We start from the raw sequence: 21,239 nt of genomic DNA, 5'->3' as shown, positions 1-21,239 counted from the left end.
GTCTACTCCTTCTAAGTAGTGTCTGTAGAAGATGACAAAGCATTTTAAGAGTTGTAATGGACTAAATGAATAGGGTCTCTGGAAAGATGAGAGCTGGAGCACATGGTTATAGCAAGAGGTTTTTTGTAGTACTCCATATCTCATCTTTCCTGATACTGCCTCAGTTTTCCTGTCTTTTGAGATACTGTTCTGAACTTGGCTAATATGCGTGGATTCATTCTCCTAAAATAGGGCCACATTTTGAGAGCTATGTCGATTTAAGGAGCTCTCACAAATGTGCCATCATTTCTGAAAATGCTTGACCATAATTGCTGTTTCAGAAGACTCTAAATGAATCCTAGTGTACTGTATGCCCTGGAGGTGACTTATAGGAGAACATATACAGTGGGGCAAAAAAGTATTTAGTCAGCCACCAATTGTGCAAGTTCTCCCATTTAAAAAGATGAGAGAGGCCTGTAATTTTTATCATAGGTATACTTCAACTATGAGAGACAAAATGAGAAAAAAAAATCCAGGAAATCACATTGTAGGATTTTTAAAGAATTTATTTTCAAATTATTGTGGAAAATAAGTATTTGGTCAATAACAAAAGTTCATCTCAATACTTTGTTATATACCCTTTGTTGGCAATGACAGAGCTCAAACGTTTTCTGTAAGTCTTCACAAGGTTTTCACACACTGTTGCTGGTATTTTGGCCCATTCCTCCATGCAGATCTCCTCTAAAGCAGTGATGTTTTGGGGCTGTCGCTGGGCAACACAGACTTTCAACTCCCTCCAAAGATTTTCTATGGGTTTGAGATCTGGAGACTGGCTAGGCCACTCCAGGACCTTGAAATGCTTCTTACGAAGCCACTCCTTCGTTGCCCTGGCGGTGTGTTTGGGATCATTGTCATGCTGAAAGACCCAGCCACGCTTCATCTTCAGTGCCCTTGCTGATGGAAGGAGGTTTTCACTCAAAATCTTACGATACATGGCCCCATTCATTCTTTCCTTTGCACGGATCAGTCGTCCTGGTCCCTTTGCAGAAGAACAGCCCCAAAGCATGATGTTTCCACCCCCATGCTTCACAGTAGGTATGGTGTTCTTTGGATGCAACTCTGCATTCTTTCTCCTCCAAACACGACGAGTTGAGTTTTTACCAAAAAGTTCTATTTTGGTTTCATCTGACCATATGACATTCTCCCAATCCTCTTCTGGATCATCCAAATGCCCTCTAGCAAACTTCAGACGGGCCTGGACATGTACTGGCTTAAGCAGGGGGACACGTCTGGGACTGCAGGATTTAAGTCCCTGGCGGCGTAGTGTGTTACTGATGGTAGCCTCTGTTACTTTGGTCCCAGCTCTCTGCAGGTCATTCACTAGGTCCCCCCGTGTGGTTCTGGGATTTTTGCTCACCGTTCTTGTGATCATTTGGACCCCACGGCGTGAGATCTTGCGTGGAGCCCCAGATCGAGGGAGATTAGCAGTGGTCTTGTATGTCTTCCATTTTCTAATAATTGCTCCCACAGTTGATTTCTTCACACCAAGCTGCTTACCTATTGCAGATTCAGTTTTCCCAGCCTGGTGCAGGTCTACAATTTAGTCTCTGGTCTCCTTTGACAGCTCTTTGGTCTTGGCCATAGTGGAGTTTGGAGTATGGCTGTTTGAGGTTGTGGACAGGTGTCTTTTATACTGATAACGAGTTCAAAAAGGTGCCATTAATACAGGTAACGAGTGGAGGACAGAGGAGCCTCTTAAAGAAGAAGTTACAGGTCTGAGAGAGCCAGAAATCTTGCTTGTTTGTAGGTGACCAAATACTTATTTTACCGAGGAATTTACCAATTAATTCTTTAAAAATCCTACAATGTGATTTTCTGGATTTGTTTTCCTCATTTTGTCTCTCATAGTTGAGGTATACCTATGATAAAAATTACAGGCCTCTCTCATCTTTTTAAATGGGAGAACTTTCACAATTGGTGGTTGACTAAATACTTTTTTGCCCCACTGTATAAGTGTCTGTGATATAAGGGGAGTCATGAAAAAAGCCTTTTGAATAAAGCCTGATGCAATCCCAGGTTCACACTGTCATCACACAGAATGAATACTGTTCAGAAAATCACTTTTCATCTGGTGCAATCAGCTTGATTTTAGTCCTAAACTGGATGGACAGAGTTATTGACGTTTAAAATTGCTGAGGGTAAAAAAAAAAGTACCACTTTTGGGTCTGCCTCTCTATTACTCTCTTTCTCTTTCTGACTGTAATTACAATGTTCTCGCTATCATTTTGTGCACGTTTGAATTGCACATCTGAAAAGGAGCTTGATAGTTCGTTAAATGCTGTGAAATCAAATGCTCCGCAGCAACACTGTCCGGACCACAGCCCTAGACAGGGCTCTGTTGGTTGGACTGACATTAATAGATGGCCAGCCTCAGTGGCAGAGCTTTCCTGCAATAACCCATCAGTCAGTTCTCAATCCTGGTCTGAATGTGCCCACCCTTACCCCCTTTGCACCTATGTGACTGATGACTTGTGCAGCCCTGCCAATGCAGAGCTGCAGTAGAGGAAAGCTTCGTCATTTTCTGCTCTGAAGTGAGAGCTATGGCGTCTATAACCACCATTAGAACCTGGGGTTTTTGTGACCTTAGGTCACCTCTGGAAAATTCACCTCTGCCAGCGAAGAAGCACGTACTGGACTTTGACCTCAGGGGTTACAGTGGCTGGAGAGAACTAATTCAAAATTTGCTGGACGATGGTACAGAAAACAATTCCCCAAAGAACAAAAAACAAAACCCAAATCTCCCCACACCCTTTCCACACTTACTTATTATCTCAACCTCCCAAACATATAATCCCCCCTCCCATTATTTATTTGATGTATTGCTTATTTATAATTGTTTTATTTAATGCATTTAGAAGTTGCTGAAACTGAAATAAAACTTAAGTTAAAAAATAAATCAAAAAATATATATTTTTAGACCAAAAAAAGGGAATTAAGTTATCCATGTTTCATATCTTGTTCCATCAGAAAACCTATTGACATGCTACATCACTGACTGTACTGTATCTCATCCTACATTAGCCTCTGATATAAAAGATATTTACCTCACATTACAGTTTAGGAGCGAGAAAATGAGTTTTGAAAGCCTGAGAAAATTCTTCAAAGTAATCAGTGAGTCATTGGTATTGATCAACAGCTCTTTCAATCCCCTGTAGTTGTATTACAGATATTTTGTTCAACGGGGCAGCAGAATTCCTGTCTTATTATTCTAACTTATACGCTATAAATACAAAAAGGGCAGCAATTATATTCTTATGAGGCACCCACTATTTGTGCAACATCTACAGTACAGTAGATGAGTCACAGGTGCTGTATGGTCGGAGTGGACAAAGTCCAAGGTATTAGGGGATGTGAGGGACAGGATGTATTAGTATAAAGCATGATGAGAGTGACCCTTCCAGCAGAGACACCGAACGATAACAAGTACTTGGCACAGGTGCTCACACTGATTGACTCGTCTCCACAGTGGGCGAGATAAGTCTCTGTCAACGGCCGATACCTCGTGCCAACACAAGACCATTAACGTTGTTGTTTTTTACACATAGCATTAAAATGCAATCAGTGTGACTTATTGTGGTCAGTTGCACATCAAGACAATTTTTTTCATACCATTTACTTGATGCTGAACCCAATTACAATGAAGCTCATTGAATGCCTACTTGTGTGTACGTCTATCTGCTGTATATTAGAGTGTAAGATGGTCTTTGGGTCTTTAGTCTTTATTGTGATGTTTTATGACTATGTTTTTATGGCTTACTATTGTGCAATCTACAGTGTATTTAAACCAACCTATTGTTTATTTATTATTAAAAAAGTATCATTAAAAGTCTAACACTATTGAAATAGTTCACACATTCATTATAAACACTTTCATTTATGGTACAATTAATGGTAAACTCTATCAAATATACCAAAACCTGAACAAATCCAAAGGATTGAGTCAAGAAGAAATGATAGATAACTGAATTACCAAGTGAAAAAGTAACTAACATATTTCACTATAAATGATAATATTTAAAGAATGCAGATGTAAATGTGCATTTATTTAATATTCCTAGATGTTACATAGATGTTTGGTAAGAATATCTAGTACATTTTAATGGATTATTAGCCATCGTTTTTGTAAGACATAAAACACCTTTATGAGATTGAGTTGATCTCAATCGATTAAGAACATTTACTGGGAAATGCGTGGTTCTACCCTCTCTCGTCCCGGTTCAGCTCGCCGTGTTTAAATCACTCGTTCCGGATGCTGCTTCATTTAAATGGCAGTGTTTTATTTTACAGTTCAAACACTATTACCGTAAACACAAATACTGCAGTTCATTTTACAGTATAAAACTGGATGTAAAGCATCTTAGCGATAGTTCAGGAGTCAATTTAATTGACATAATTCAAAGACTTGTAACTCTTATTCTTACTGCATTTCATCAAAATCTTAAAAGTTTACCAAGGGACTACAATCTTTGTTTTTTAAATGTAAATTGGTATTATTAAGTCTAGGTAATGTGTTGCTTGTTTTCCACCAATTGTTCCTCAGGTCATTTATTTCTAAATGTGGCTTGTCATTCTCATATATGAATAAAAATAATGAACAGAGAAAATGGCAAACATATTACATTTGCACTTTATTTATAAAACTAGCCTCAGGTTCTTTGTGCACTGCACCCAGTGTTAGTTTAGTATTTTCATTCAGTGGGATTTTTTAAATAGAGGGCTGATGATGTAGACCACTTCAACAGCATGGAGCACATCACCACTGTGTGAATTAAAAAAGTCATTCATACAAAAATACAATTGATGTTGCAAAAGCAGATGCTCTTTGGGCCACAATGGCTTCACCACCTGATTCATGTTGGTTTAATGTCTATGATTATTAATTGATTTGCAATGTATTATTATAAAACCTGACTAGTTAGTTACCAAAAAGGACGTTAGTATAAAAAAGGCTTTCAGTTCCACCAGAAATGTTGAATGAGCTGTAATCAATCTGTATCTTTCGGATGTCTTTAACAGCTCTCATCTTAAGAGGAGCTTAATGGTTTCTCTAGAGGTTGTGAAAGGTGCCACAGATTTTCAGAATCAATAGTACTGTGGATGATTTTCCTTGGTGGTTCAGACTCGTTAATCGGCCAAGCAAACATGCTGGTTTAAGCCTGTCATCCCCTAAGGGATTCAACTCAATGGGTTCATTGGATCAGAAGTTATTCTCTAATTATTTAATAAAGCATTAACATATGACACAGATATGGTTTGAGTGTCATATATTTCATGAATGATTTGCAGTTACAAATTATTCAAAAATACAAACCAGCTGAGATATCTAAAAAGCAGATCATTTCATATCATGTTTGTACATTTGGTCTGTGCCCCATGCTTGTTGACGTCATGACGCCTAAATACATTATTATTCTGATATATGAGAACATGCAAACCCATAACAGTTACAGTATATTGGCCTGTAATAGGTTTTAAATTGCCATCATTACAATGAGATACAAATTGCACTATGTTGTCATGGTTCTTTCTCTAAAAAAACCCATGATGTTGAAAACAGATATGAGCTGGCTAACCTGAAGAGCTGACAATCATCATCACTTAGACGCTAACAAACTGAAGGCTTTTTCACTAATGCACTTTTGTCTGTTGCTCTGTGGTGACACACTGCTCTGTATTTAAGAGTAAGGCAGGGGATGTTCTTCATTATTTGATATTACCAACAAATCTCATGAAAGGACCAAAAGCAACAATCCATTAGTGTATCCTTCAATTCATTTGCATCTTCCTCTCACAGTCTGTGGCACTCAGCAAGAAGCATATTTGTTGTTTGTGTAGACATAAGAGGAAGTGTACTTTCATTTCACATAAAGTGTCAATGATTTCCTTAAACAGCTGGGCACTATATTCTACTCAAATTGAAAGGAATAGAAAGTGATTTTTGGAGAGTAAATTCAGCCGTGGATTTGATGTGTTAGTAAGTGTTGGTGGCAGTAAGAAAGTGTATGTTGGACTGACAATGAAGGGAATACTGATGAAGCAACATGTCGCATTGCAACACTGGTTTAAAGACAATACATAGCATTCAACAATATAGAGAAACATGGGACATTTTCTTAAAAACATATATATAACATAAAGCACTACTTATAAACTAGTTAAACATCAGCTTTGCCTGAATTCTGCACAACATTCACAAGACTTATTGAAGTTTTTAATAATATATAGCATCATACAATAGCCGTCCCTTAACCTTTCACACAGCAGGTTACGCTTAAATTTAACTTGGGCTATAAACATAGCTCGCTAGCATGACCGTAAACATGGATGTACAATATTAAACAAAAAAAAAACGTGTTTATTATTTAACGGCTGTTGGCCTTTATGCTGAGCTAGGACAGCTACCCTGGCATGAGCACTGGATACAACGTTGGCCTGTAGAGCATGCACACATGCCTTTTTCTAAAGCCACCGTCCCAGCACATCTTGGCTCAGTAAAATGAATGGAGACACAAAATAACTCAAATTCGGCTTTTAGCCATTACACAACCTTTTTTAAATAAGGGTTATTCGAGTGTTCGGACTTCAAGTTGATAAAAATCCTCAGTGTTAACATAAGCATGCTAACATGATAGCATTACGTTCACAAACCTATGAGAGTGGAGCTGAGATTACAACAAATGACAAACGATGGCTAATGGTTGTTGAGCTTAACTTTGCTAAATAGCGCTAAAAAAATCCACTTCTACTCTTGTTTCATGATAGGTAGGATCCACAGTACAGCCATGTTTTGAAGACACTTTTCTTTTAGTACAACTGCAACATATCTTATTTCTGTATTTGTGCATACATATTTTCAAATTGAAAACAACAGAATCACATCACCAGAATAATCACTACTGTTAATAGATGATTTGGCCGACCTTTGCATCATTAATTCTTTATTTCCTGGGGACGAGACTTTCTCCACAGAAACTTTTCAATAGGGGTCTCAGAAGTAATTTACTCCTGCCACTGCACCGCTTTGCCATTATGGCCCACACAGACTATTCCCAGCTGTTTTTCTTTCCTTAATGGGATGCCTCACACACGTCTTGTCTTAGATGACACGGCATGCTGCGCTCCCCTCCCTTCCTACACTGTTGATTCATTGGGTGGTGGATTGAGAGGCTTCACTTGCAATTTGGGCAAATAATGTAATCTCAGGATGGGCAGAATTGTTGAACCCTCTCTGAGATTACTCTCTCCTGTCTGCCTCAGTGATTACTGATCACAGGCAGAAAGAAGAATAGCAAGTCTTTCCTCTATTGTATGCTTCTATTTTCATTCTCACCTCATCCGTCTGGCGAGAGTAATTTTCGATAGGGTTTGAGAATTGGCAGTCTCTCTACTACACCTACTCCCCTTCCTTGTTCTCATTGCTTGCTGTGTGGTAGTGTTTTAAAGTATAGTAAAAGTTGTGTTTCTCTCTTGAATCTGCTCGGGTTGGTTTGCAATCAACACTCTTTTGTGTAATATGAGATGTAGACGTGATTCAGCATGTTCACAATTATGGTAATCATTCAAAGTGCAAGAGTTTTTCAAAAATGTTTTTGTGGTTATTATATTAAAACTCTTAGCCATGAAAATGTTACAAAGAACACAGTATAGTACAATGGTTATGGTATATGAGGGATATGTGCAGCCAGGCGGTCATTAATGGAAAATAACACCGACATGGTGATCAGGAACCTGACCCAAAGCGGACGGATCTTGCATCACCATGGCCCTCATGATAATGGGAGGCGTTACTACGCGTTATCCTGCTTAAAAGTGATTGTATTTCTTCCACTAAGAAAAAGTTGTCCATCCTATCGCCTACAACCGGCTGTAACTGTCAAACTCTGTCGACATTTTCATGAACAAATCTTTAAACACTGCCCTTGCCCATACCGTGTTCCAATAAGTGTTTACTTCCTGTCTGTCTTCTTCTGCCGATTTCTGTTGTCTCTATCACTGTATATTTAGTCTGTCTTCCTCTGTGTTGTTTTCTCTAACGTCCAGCGCTATGTCTTTTAACCTCTTTTCTTGCTCTCTTTTTTTACGGGGTAGTTTAGCCATCATGAATAGAAACATGCTCTCTAGAAATATAAAAGTGAATATTTAAAGAAGTATTTCATGGTGTTTTTATGATGAAGAAAACTAGTGTTTGTTACCTGAAGTTAAATATACCGCACTTCTCTCTGTGGATTGACTGCACACGTCCCTTGATCATGCTTAGCAACGGTCAGCTCTCATTAGCAGTGGTGTGAAAGAGAGAATTAACAACCTCTGGGAAGTCCAAATTGTCCAATCAGAATCAATAGTTTCTATTGTGGCATATTTTGAATAAATTATGGCAACAACATCTACATGAATCTACTCAGTTGCTTTTTACCTTTAGTATGTTTGGTACCTATAGTAAAATAAAACCTGTTTTGTAATTGCACACTATTTAATAGATCTTGTTTTTTATTGTCCAGAGGTGCAAAAGAAATCACGTTTCTACATTGCAGATAAGTTCTTGGCGAAACTGTTTCACTACATCATTGAATATCTTTAAAACATACAGTGGGATACGAACCATTATTGCACGACGGAACATTGTCTACTTTTCACAACTTCAAAACCTTTCCTATCTCTTTTATTGAGCCACAGTGACTGAAACAGGGCTAGAGTGTAATGCACCTTGGAGAAGAAAGTCTCCGATAGTTTTATGTGTAAATGGTGCGTATAAAGTTGTTAGAGGTGTGTGTAAAGGACTGAGTTTGAGTTTAGGATAGGTGAGAAAAAACGACTCATCAAGATATCGGGAAGAGTCCTTCCAAAAGTTAATGGTCCAATTAAAATGTCCGTCCCTGTGACAAATTCCTTTGAAGCCAAGCGCTGGACTCCAAGTCTCAGAGTCTCTTCCTTAACAGAAGGAGAGAGTGCACATCACCATTCACGCCCACTGTTAAACGATCTCATCTGTTGAGACTTACTGTGATGAATGATAAGAGTAAAGGAAGGATGAGAGGGGAGTGGAGGCTGAATGGCTGTCTTGCATCAATGTAGACCAAAGAGAGAAGAGAAATTGTGGCCATTACTATTTCTGACATGGTGAGATGGATGTCACCCTTATTTGCCATCAGATTAGGGAAGCCAGGCGAGGTGTATCTCTCAGCCAGTACATCACATGGACGTAATTAAATGAGTGAGACTGCTGACTGCTCCTTTGAGCCCGGTGTTGGAGCCTGAACAGAGAGACCTGTAACGCATAGGTAAAACAATGTGCAAGGATAGATGTCCTTACATGAGCAAGATAACAATTCATAGGTATCATAGGTTGAACAAGCAATAACTCAGTGAGGAATACTTTTGCCAAGGCTGCTCAATCCTCCAAAAAGGTGTAATATTGATAAAAGTAAGAAATAACATGTTCTGTTGAAAAAAAACAAATAGAACTTAAAAGGGGCCCTATGTGTTACATAAGTTTGTGCGCATGTAAATGCAAGCAAAGGCTAAAACCCAGTTTCTTTCCGACACACTTGGCCCCTGCCTGAAATGCCTTGATTGGACTTATTAGTTTTCGTCCATGACAGTGACAACACAATGTTACAGTCAGGCTTCTATTGCGTTCCAACACATTGTACGTGATTGGCTAAGGGGAGGGACATCTCTAAGCGATTGACCAATCTCAACAGAGACAGCCAACTAACAAATAAGAGCAGACTGGGTTCTGGTTTATGACAGAGGGTGAAAAAAGGTGCTGCGGCACAGCCAGTATGAGAAAATGTAATAAAATATCACAGTAGAGGCACAAAATACAAATATGAACCTGACAATTAGCATTATACTGTAGGGCCCCTTTAATAAGAAGATGGTAAAGAATTCCTCCTCAAATACATTATCTCGCATTATTCACTGGTTCTGAAACTCTATCTGCATTCACACACACACACACACACACACACACACACACACACACACACTAAACTTGTTCCTGAATGTTTTACCAATATCTGTCAGCATGTTTTGAAAAATCCTTACCAAATTTCTTAGCCTCTTGGTGCCTGTGTTTGACTTTAAAGCTGCCCCGCTTTCCTCCACCGTACACTTTCCGTGATGCTCTGCTAGCTCTGTTTATCCAGGATTTCTTTGCTGCTCTGGTGTATTATCGCCAGACTCTTCTATGGCGGATGACATTTTGTCCAAATCCATGAGATGGTGTTCTTTAATCATCACTCACCTTTTTTTTTGCCAGGACCAAGTAATCCAGCAGTGGCCTGCACTACCAAGGACCTGCAGAGGCCAGAGGAAGAGACGGAGATGAGATGGCTCCATATTGAATATTTGGAAAATGGCACCGGTTGTTTGTTGTTAGCCTTTGCCTGGCTTCTCTTGTTGCTCCGGCAAATTCATTTTCTTTGTCCCTGTGTTTTATGGTTTACACATGTGCTACACACTCTTACCTCTGACATATTCTCCCTGATATTTCCTGCGGGCTGATGAGTCTGCTTTTGGTGAGTAGTCAACTTGTGTGCTACGGAGAGATATTTACAGTAACTGGTCTCTGATGCAAGCTCTGTATATCCTGTGCTCCAAGATATAATTCATCATTCAATCAATCAAACTATATTCATATATTACCTTTGGAAAAATTAAAATGCAATTAAAAATGCTGTACGTGATAAACAAACATTAGGATATTAAAAGTAGTAAAAGGTAAATGTAAAAGAATAAAATGAGGTCATAAACCTGAAATGATTAAACCCAATACAACAGGTTACATATAATAATATTAATGAAATTGTAACTTATAGTTATTTCACTTTTTACAATAAACAAAACATTGACTCTTTAATATATAATCAACCAAATGTCTTCTTGTGAATTAAGGTAATACATTGCAGTAAACACAACGGACCCAAAAGCTTAAACACAGTCTCTTGGCCAACATTAGCAGCTAACATTAATAGCTAAATGCTAGCAAGACCTAGCTCAGCGCTAGCCTGGAATGCTAATAGAGTCAGTCTAGCATGCTAACGGGAGCTAGCGGCAATCCTAACACAAGCTAGCGGCGCTAACCGAATGCTAACCGCGAGCGCTAAATAACACTCTCATTCTCATATCACTCTCTCAAGACTGCCTAACAGTGCAGCAAACATCAACACATTATATTTACAGGCTACACATCATTAGCAGGCTATTTCCCAGCTACTTGCAGCTTACCAATTGGCCACGTGCTTCTGGCAAAACCTGGTTACAACTGCCGTCATCAATAACACCGGAAGCCACACCGACTTTTCAAAATAAAACGAAGAGGCACAAAACCCTTAAATAAATGATTCAGAGCTAGAAATAATGATAAAATAATAAAAGTCTTAACAGGGGCTCCTTTTGGTCCATAAATCAAAAACCTTTCGAAGAGGTACTCAGATGCACGGGTATGCTTTAACATCAATACGAACATACCAGGTAACAAAGATTTAACTAGGCGTAATGTGTTCTTTCCTTTTGTTCTTAGTCAGCACTAATGCTGCAGAATCCTTAATTAATAGAAGCTGATTGATTGGGTTCCTTAGTGGAACAGAAACTGAGAGAGCATTAGGATAGTCGAGCCTGCTGGTAATAAAAGCATTCATCAGTCTCTCTGTGATTCTCAGAGAGAGAAATGGCCTCACTTTGGAGATGTTCATCAAATGTTTAAAGTGGCACTATTAGGCTTTTGGATTTCCTCTTTCCTGTGAGGTAAACACAGGAAAACGCCTCCTCTGGACTCCTTTGTTTACATTCCTATGTAACGCTTGCATTTTATTGGCTAGTGCTATAACACATTGTATGTGATAGGCTAAGGGCCAGTTTATGTGAGAAAAAGAAAGACCTTTTTTTAACATTAAAGCATGTAAACATGTCACAGTAGAAACACAAAATACAAATATGACTCTAAACATTTGCATAAAAAGCATCTCTTTAAATGTTGCTTCAATGAAAAATTGTTGGTCGAAAATCAGGGCCAGCCTGAAAACAGTCAAACCATAAACATTACATCCTCCCGGACAGGTTATTTATTTAAGATGAGTTAATAAGAACCATCTGGCTTGTAGTAAATGTAAATTGTACAGTATATGTATCCACAACTACAAATCCTCCTAACCTAAGATCCCAGATGTGTACCCAAATCAAACTTTGCCCTGTCCGCTTTGTCCAAGCTGGGTATTAGTGGAAAGTAATTTCCTCTGCTCACTCATGACTGCACAGTGCCTCTGAGGTATATAGATATATATTTTTTTTTTACAGCTGTCAAACTTTATCCAGGCTTTTCCTGCCATTCGCCTACAAAGCATGACCTTAAACCCTGAGGCAGTTACTCTGCAAAGCGACAAATATGAGGTAATTTATTACTAAAAATAAATGTATTTTGTTCTGCATAATTTGGTGGATTAGTGCTAAACCAAGGACTTTTTTACTGTCCCAGTAATTATATTGACTAGAAACAATGCACGGTAAATATACACATCGACTTGAATTTCACAGAATTAAGCACAGTGCCTATTTATATGATGTTAACTATGCATTGCATGACTTATAAACTGCTGATACAGAAGTATTTCATACAGATTACACTGACACATTATATGTACTTGAAATGAGGCATACATATATTAAAATGTGATATCTAGAGGTTAAAAGTGTGAGCTTAACTTTCAGGAAATGTACAAGTGACCACCGTATATACCAAAATGCTGCTGCAGCTCAGTTAAATATCCTATTTAAATGCATGGGCTGCAGCAGATGGAGCAGCTATAGAGTTGAGGTACAGTATGCAGAAATGAGAGGATCTTGGGTGGGCTGAGAATCTGAATACTGGTTCGAACTTCACGTTGGATAACTTCATTTTCTGTGACAATTGCTGCTCCTTTCGCCACCTGTTGCCGATTTTCAAATGAAACAACTGCTCTATCTAGGTCACTATAGGGGAAAACGAGCTATGAACATTTGTTAAGAAGGTGCAGTTGAGGTAAAAACATGTCAAAATGTAACCAGTGGAAACGGGGAAATGGGGAAACTTCACCACTAGTGTAACTTCATCAGTCAGCAACTTTTTCCCTCTCAAAACTACTCACTCAATGACTCCATGCAGAGAAAGAAATGCCCTCATGCACCCAGTGCTTCAACCGCGTCTGCCTTTCCTCTGGTCAAAACATTTCAAAAACGAGCTAACGATTTCCGAAACTCTACTCTGAGCTCAGCTACTGAAGTGCTCAGTGAAGCAATTTATTAGCAGACAATTTCCCCTATGTGTTGTGTGTGAACCAAAAGTGATGTGCCACTATGTGACAAGAAGTAAAGCTCTAATATTACATGTTGAAAAATTTAAATCGACATATACAATATTTAGCCTCTCTAGGGTCATAAATGTTCTCTTCAACACCACAACAGCATTTATTCAAATAATTAAATTATTAAAGAGTCCGCTTTATGCAGCATTCACATGTAGACCTTATAGAAAAATAAGTTTGAATATCCTTGACCTAGTGGGTTTTAACTGGAAAACTAAAAGTGGCTGTTTGAAACTGAAACTGACGTCTTACAATACTGAAGGTTTATGGAAAACATAGCCAAGGAGAATATAAGATGAACAATGCAAGAACATATACAGTAAGTCTCATCGTATGCCAGCATCCATTCTAAAGCACAGCCATTCTCACGCATATTCATCCTGACAAGTACTGCAGAAAATAGTTTTCCTAAAGATGGATCAATATAATGTCGTCTCGATTCTTAATCAACACATTCTTTTTCAAGCTGTATCATTGCTGTTTCAATCCCTAACCTAGAATGGAGAACAACGGGCCAGTCCAGTATTTAAATGTCATACCTTAATATGTTAAATGAAATAAAATTGTATTTTAATATTGTATGTACTTAGAACACATTCCTTATAATTATATATTGTATTTTACCTTTAATCGCACACATTTTACTTCTTATGTTCATATTAATTATTTTAATTTAATTTTGTTCTATTTAACTGATTCTAAAATGTTATAACTGTCACGAAAAGTAATTCCCCTCAGGATTATAAGAGTGTTTTATATTCTGATTAGCTTGGATCAAAATGGATTTTAATGTGAAATTAAAGTGTTATGGCAGCAATAAGAGCCATACTAGAAATACATAATTATTAACTGTGCTGTGCTGTGCTTTTGACATGGGGGGCTAGCCTGCCCCTATAAACCTAAAAAGAATCATTGTGAAAGCAACACATTTTCACGGGAATTCCCATGGCTGCTACACAGTGACCCTGTGGACCTAAAGGGGGCCCCCATGGGATTATGGTACATTTTCCCTGCCCACAGTAAACCAATAGAGTAGCATGTTTTCTGGGATCATGGAGGCATCACAAGTTGCCATAACCTAAAAGTTGTCTGTCAGCTTGATGTGTAATTACATTTGAATAGTGGATTGATGTCCCCACTGCTGGCAAAATTACCGACAAAGTGGCAATTACACTCCCACTTATTCAGCCTCGGTGCAATTCATTGACCTGGCTGCGTCTCTGCTGTCCTGTTGCTATTTTATCACATTGTTTGATGTTAAATCGCTACAGAGATAGTTTAGAGAGCCGGTCAATAGCATTAAGAACGCTAATTACCCCAATAAAGTCTGGCTGACTTTTTTGCACTAAGCAGTTCTCTGCATGACTTTAGCTAATATGCGTTTGACCTACTTGTCTAAATGGCCTTAACCAATTGCTTTGCCTCAAGGCTGTGAATGACTCCCCTCAATCAGCTGAACATATGTTACAGTATATAAAACAGCCATCACATGAGGAGAGAAAAACTAGAAGAACCTCTTTAAATAGCTCTCTATCTCCCTCAACTGTAGTTAGATCCGATCCAGATTTCCTGCTTTAAGCGTCACCTGCTATTTTTTGTTATTGTTAAAAGAGTGAACTTCCTTTTTCTGCAGCTTAAAACAGGTCACAAGAACCACACAATAGCTACTCAGTACCAGTGCTCCGACAGAATAACTCCTTTGTTGAGGCATTTTGATATTCATGAATATGCTCACTCACTGTGGCATTACAATTATAATTACATATGTCTAATCCTTATTATCTACTGCTTAAAGTCTCTGTCTATGGGCTCTTTTGAATATAGGCTTGAACTAAGCCACACAATGCATTACCAAAGATGAATTATGAAGCAGGTGTTTTCTGATGATGCATAATAGATTCATATTTGCATTCCAACTTGCTCAAGAAAGCAAATGCTTCACGGCAGACGTAGAAGGAGCTGGGGGACCAGGTAATGTGATTGTCTTTTAGAAGGAAGAGATTTGGGATGGTTCTTGGATTAAACTGTGTAATGTTAGAAAATAAAGCTTTTCTTAAGCAAAAATACTATTTATTGTTAGATAATATTGCACTATTAGGCTTAAGATTGGGGTAGGTGGGTTGAAAAGTCAAACACTAAAGGATTCTGAAATTTTCTTTCTTTCTTGCTGTCTTCCTAATTGATCGGCACCAAGCAATTACAAACACTATCTATCAACACCAATAGATTTTTCATTTTTCAGAAAAAACTGTTTCCTTTGTCTCACAGACACCCGTCGCTGTGTCGAGAGTGATTGAGGCAATCCCTTGGAGATGATCTAAATTCTTATCTACACAATTGTATATTTTTAGCTTTGTTGACGTTTTTGTGTGATCCCTTCACCCTGTGCTACTGTACCAATATGCTTAACATTCCCCTTCTAGGTCAGAAATATCACAAAAGAAATAAAAATGGGGTTAGGGAATTTTTTTATTCAATGGGCACATGTTATGCTGATTGTCAGTTTCATATTTGCATGTTGTGCCTCTACTGTGACATGTTTCCATGCTTTAATGTTCAAACAGCTCTTTATTTTTCTCATACTGCCTGTGCTTTAGCACCTCTTTTCACCCTCTGTCTGAAACCAGAGCCCAGCTCTGATTGGTTCACTGGTCGGCTCTGTAGTGATTTTTGCATCTGCTTAGAGATGTCCCACACTTCAGCAAATCACATACAATAGTGGAGCGCTAGCCAATAGAAGTGTTAGTGTTACATAGTGATGTCACTTTGTTACTGAAGTAAACCAAGGGGGTCAAATGAAGGTGTTTCAGACAGAGGGGGAATGTTGGAGGGAATTGGGATTTTTCAGTTGCAGTCATGCTAACCATAGTTAACCATTTCTAATGGAGTGGCAAGACATTTATAGCAGATATTGCTGCTACATAGAGGGTAAATCCAGTTGACCATGGTTATCTAGTAATCTGTTGTAATAAAATGTCCATTTGCAAATAACATTTGGGATTGTTCCTCTTTTGGGCACAGTTCTTCTATGCACACAGGGCTGGAATCACTTCACATGTGTTGTTTAACATTCAATAGAGCCTCCATAGGCCTTTAAGCATTTCCATAAAGTATGCCATGGTATGTTATTGGAAGTAATGTACATCGAGGCCCCTATTTGCTTTATTCTTTTGTCTAGTTAAAGCAAAATGAGGTATATGTTTTAAGGGGAAAAGCTTCTGGCTACAGTACCATCACTGTTTTTTTGTTCCTGCGCTGCAAGTGTTCTCAGATGATGCTGTGATTTAAACTAACATGCAGTAAATGTCAAAATTGCTGTGTCATAAATTCACTGGTAAAAAAAAAGCCTTAAAAAATGTAGCTCTCAATTAATAAATAAAAAATAAACTTTATATATTTGATAATGACATATGGTGAAACATAAAAGACTGTCTAGTTATGATTGTTTCTGAATTATTTGAATTTCAGAGACATTGGAAAGAGCAGAACCATCTGATATATTATCAAGAATTATTTCACTTGTTGCATGAGATGAAAGACTAATAATGTGTTACTCTGTGACTAATTAATGTTATATTGAGGGTCACTTTAGTAAAATATAACATGGTGAGCAGATATGTGATGATGATAAAGTCTCTATATTTTCTCAGGAGGAATTAAAGGGGCCCATGTGTTAATGTCCAGGTTTTATATTTGTATTCTGTGCCTCTACTGTGACATGTTTATATGCATTAATGTTCAAAAAGCTCTTTATTTTCTCATACTGTCTTGTGCAGCAGCACCTCTTTTCACCCTCTGTCTGAAACCAGAGAACAGTCTGCTCTGATTGGTTTGCTCTGTTGTGATAGGTCAACCGCTTATAGATGTCCCGGTCCTTAGCCTATCAAGTACTACTGTATGTCGTTGACGACTGCTTAATATCCAAAGATTGATCAGCTCAGGATACTAGTTTCTCAAACAGTATCTTATATTTCGGTGTAGAAAAATGTAAAGCGAGGTTTCTTTAAAGGAATATAACTGGCTACAAAGACAGGAGGAGGGGTCTTTTAAATGTCATAATTTTTTGAGGCTCAGTTCCTAATGCTATGCAAACATGTTTGAATGTATTGCTTTGATGGTGAATTCAGGGAATAGTAAATCGGGATTGAGATGAATCTGGTGCCATTGAAAAATGAGCAGATTTGTTATCTTAATATATTAATTGAGAGATAATAATCAAAGATTATAATAAAAAATGGTTGAATAATGTATCTATTGCTTTAATGGAAATATATGAGGGGTTTGATATCACCCTCATGCTCATTTTAAAAAGAGATAAGGAAATGATCGCTTATAAATAATGTATTAATGCGTTAAAAATTATAATAATAATCTGGTTGAAATGCTACGGCCAAAGTGTGACTTTGTTTATTGAAAAATAACCTGGTTTCCCATATTTAGTAGAAAAACAAGTGTTGCAACCGTCTTGTTTTCAGTATTGGATTATGGTGATGTGATATATAGACATGCTGCTGTTACCACCCTTAAGCCCTTCGATGCTATAGATCACTCTGCTCTTAGATTTATTACTGGTGATTCCTACATGACCCATCGTGTTTTCTCTATGGAAAAGATGCCCTCTCTTTCTTTGATACAACATCAACACAGTAATGTATTTATTTACAAAGTCCTCCATAACAAACTCAAGGTAGCAGCTTATTAAACACACTTTCAGGACTGGAAGTTAACTTTGAACTCTAAAAGACTGCTTTTAGATTTAGTTCTCATGACTTAATGAGATTCAAGCCAATGAAATAATCTACAACACATGCAATATTGAGTCCCTGATAACAATAGTATGTTTTAAAAATATGTCAAGTCAACAATGCTTTTCAAATTGGCCATTTACTAAATATTAATGATTTAGCATGACATTGTTTTAATTAGTAATTGTAAGCAATATTGCTATTAATTTCTCATTAATTGTTTTTGATCACTATCATTGTCCTTTTTTGTTTTGAGTGTATTGTTATGTCTGTTACCTAATGTAATGTCAGCATGATAGCAAATGAGGGTCCTCCCCCTAATCACATTCTGGAGAAGTAAATAAAGATTGAATGAGCATGGCCTAATGCATGAGTAAATACAGAAATTACATGCACACCTGGGATTATGAGGAGTAAGAAAGGAAATATGATGGAGGTCAACCTACTGTATGTGTATTGTTACATAATTGAAGGTTTGTTTATTCATTTAATACAAAAATAATATTTGATAAACAGTGTGGATAATTATGGTAAGGTTTTGGCCTTGTCCTACTTCGTGTGGCCCTCAATATATCCACATTATCCAGGGAATCATCCAATCAGAATATGTACTCTTGAGGTGAGTTTGTTTTACTGCCCTCTGCATCAGGACAGGAGCTGAAGGTTTTGGTGGGTTTTGTACCCCGGAGTAAAATGTGCCGCTAATCAAGGATGCCGGATGTGTCTCTGTGCCACCTACACTGACTCCAGAGCAGATGTTCATCATTTGTTTTAGTCAAACGCCTCTGTTGGAGAAGGTCAGGGTGTCTGAGTGGACCATGCCATGCACAAAGTCTGTTTTCACACTATTAAAACCTGCACAGCAGATAGTAGTCTCTATATTAAATTAGAATTCACTTTATTGTCATTGCACAAAGTACATGTCCTGTGACAATAATATGCTTACCGGAATTGCAAAATAAGGTATGATAAAATAGTTTTCTAAGTGTTTAAATATGAAAGGTGTTTAAAACCTAGCTATATGCTTTATGAAGATAAATTATGGGTGTAAACACTTTAAGCTGTATTATAAATGACTCATTAACTGAGTTTATTATAAACGTTTGGTTTTTCTTTTAATTGTTTAACACTTCTTGTTTTTTTTGTATACATGGCCTACAAATGTTGTGTGTTGAATATTTATCTACTCGCCTGAATATATTTGTTGACACCCCTTGATCTACTATTTGCTATAATATGTCCGTTTATGAGGAAGGGGTTGGATTATTTTTGGGGGAAGCTAAACCAGTTCAACCGCACACTCCAGACACACTCAGGAGGGATGTATGGTTAAATGGAAAATGTATGGATTCAAAAGGGATTATCGTTCTGGATTATTTGTGCGTTGAAATGCTGCTGGAAATAAAGATGATATAGTCAGACTTGGGGAGCAACGGAATACATGTAACAGGATAAAGTAATCACAATTTAAAACAAAGGTAACTGTATTCCCTTACAATTACAATAAAAAGAGTCAGATTACTGCAACAAAACTAAAAGAGAAAATTATATTTGCTGTACGAGGAGCACATGTTGTTCCTCTTTGTAAGCTGTTCTGTTCTGTAGGCTAATACGTTAAGTTTATACACCTACTGCCTGAATTTGGTTTATGGTTTGCACTTTCTTTGGTTCATTTGTTCATTTTTTAATTCAGGATGTGAACTTTTATGTTCATAAAATACTGTCTCTGAGCTTAACAGTATGTATTAAACTAAAACAAAGCCTTTTTTGTCAGCTCAGATTAAATCTTTGCATTTCTTAACCTTAGTGCGTGCTCATGTGTTTCATTGTTAGTGTATAGGCAACTGAATACTGTATGCTTAATGAAAGGCAGCCAATCAGAGGACAAGGACTTCACTTTAAAGGAAACATAGTTTTTTATGTTACATAGTACAACTTAATAATATACTCGTATATCTTATGTTTTCATTGGATTTGATATTGTGGGAATGCAAAACTAAAGGTTAAGGTAACTTTCAATTGCAACGGAATATATCCCAACACTATAGACTTAATTTGACACTCATTGTATAACTAATATAAATGAATATGAATATGATGTAAGATGTGGCTGTTGGACAGTTTAGGACTCAATAAAATGAGTAAAGAAATACTTATATGCAACTATGTATACTACCATGTGTAGGAATGTGTACCACAGTACAAAACATGTCATGTCTGCACAGACTAATTTCCCCAGATATCCAAACAACCGTCAGATCTGTCAGTCTCTGGGGGGCAGGCAATGTCGGGCACTTTATTGAAGCTTGGGAATTAGCGAGTTTCTTGATATACCCCAGGGAGAGGGAGGCTTATCAAATGCCTCTAATGAGATCCTTAATTGAGGAACACTTGTATCACCCTCTAATAGGACATGTCTGTGCTCCAATGTCATTTGATACAAAGTATTAGAGGAGCTGCTCCAAGACACAAATGATGGCAAACAAACATCCAACTCCTTCTTTCTTAGGTGGGAGGTACATGTAAAGCGTTAGAAAGTGGAATAATATGACATGCTGTTTAAAGATATATATATAGATTGTCACTTTATGTCTAGGACGAGGAAGACCAACAACATTGGTAGGTTTTTGGCAACCATTACAATAATTGGCACAAAATAAAGTAACATTTTCTCAACTGAGATGAAAAAAGGGGGCTAATTAAAGCAGAAATAAAAAATAAATGTCTGCTTGTTGCAATGTCAATTAAAGCAGAGATGGGTTGGCTTTGACATTTCTTTTGAAAACAGGCTCGAAAGCAAGTTTTGGCAAATGCTGGGAAAGTGAGTTTTGAAAGCCAAGGACCTCAGTTACCAGCAGAGCAATCATTGTGTCATTGGTATTGATAAACAGCCCAATCAAACCAGCAGCAGAGATGTTTTGGGATCATTTTGTGCTGTGAAGCTGTAAAAAGCATATTTATTGCACCTGTTATTGCATCTTATCTGCACCTGCACCAGGCGTAACCAACTCCAGACATCTCTATAGGACGGACCGTAAGATTTAGGCTTTCAATATCTACATTTTGTGATTCACAGGTGTTAGGGGGCCTGGGACAGGATGACCTCTTTCAACAG

The 21,239-nt window shown here is 37.7% G+C and overlaps 1 long non-coding RNA gene across 3 annotated transcripts in view; it reads right to left on the bottom strand.

Annotated features, from left to right (window-relative positions):
• LOC134882864 (uncharacterized) overlaps nt 1-11,335 on the bottom strand; it is a 37,921-nt gene extending 26,586 nt beyond the window's left edge. For 2 of the 3 annotated variants that reach the window (XR_010168201.1, XR_010168200.1), the window contains exons 1-3: nt 11,269-11,335; nt 10,509-10,579; nt 10,286-10,338 (exon numbers count right to left, since the gene is read on the bottom strand). This is a non-coding gene — a long non-coding RNA (uncharacterized LOC134882864). Of the gene's footprint in view, nt 1-8,593; nt 8,968-10,285; nt 10,339-10,508; nt 10,580-11,268 lie in introns of those variants that run through there. The other variant, XR_010168199.1, reaches the window with a different exon arrangement.
• Between the last annotated feature and the right edge of the window lie 9,904 nt (nt 11,336-21,239).

This window comes from Eleginops maclovinus, chromosome 20 (assembly GCF_036324505.1).
Source record: "Eleginops maclovinus isolate JMC-PN-2008 ecotype Puerto Natales chromosome 20, JC_Emac_rtc_rv5, whole genome shotgun sequence".
Lineage (NCBI taxonomy): Eukaryota > Metazoa > Chordata > Actinopteri > Perciformes > Eleginopidae > Eleginops > Eleginops maclovinus.
This window is presented reverse-complemented; position numbering and strand designations above follow the sequence as displayed.